General features: G+C 38.5%; 1 protein-coding gene across 1 annotated transcript in view; it reads right to left on the bottom strand.

Annotated features, from left to right (window-relative positions):
- The window catches only part of LOC119586606, a 19287-nt gene that overhangs the window by 13379 nt on the left and 5524 nt on the right, over window positions 1-384 (bottom strand). The window lies entirely within an intron of this gene.

Below are 384 nucleotides of genomic sequence, written 5' to 3'. Positions count from 1 at the left end.
ACTTTTTTTCTGCCACTTTAAAACTATTATTCTGGTGTTACGAAACCACTTCAGGTCTTCGCTAATAAACCCCACTCTAAACAGATCACCAAAGAGGAGCGACTTAAAGCGTCATGACAGTGTTCATCATTCTATTGAAGTAGAATATCATACCCCGTGTGCTTTATAGTTTTGTCTGCTTTCTGTTCGATTGAAGCATGATTGGGGGAATTTCTATCACAGGTTGTTAAAAGATCCTGTATATAACACATTGCTCATTTCTTTGGCAATTTTTTCTCTCGAGTTTTTTTCTGATTTCAACGAAAGAGGTTTGAGGTAAGGTACCCGTCGAGAGAATTAAGTGGAATCGAGACTGTGATGATGCGCTTCCAATGGATGTGTTAG

The sequence above is a fragment of the Penaeus monodon genome, chromosome 21, assembly GCF_015228065.2.
Source record: "Penaeus monodon isolate SGIC_2016 chromosome 21, NSTDA_Pmon_1, whole genome shotgun sequence".
Taxonomy (NCBI): Eukaryota; Metazoa; Arthropoda; class Malacostraca; order Decapoda; family Penaeidae; genus Penaeus; species Penaeus monodon.
The sequence above is the reverse complement of the archived record's forward strand: the minus strand, read 5'-3'. Positions and strand labels throughout refer to the sequence as shown.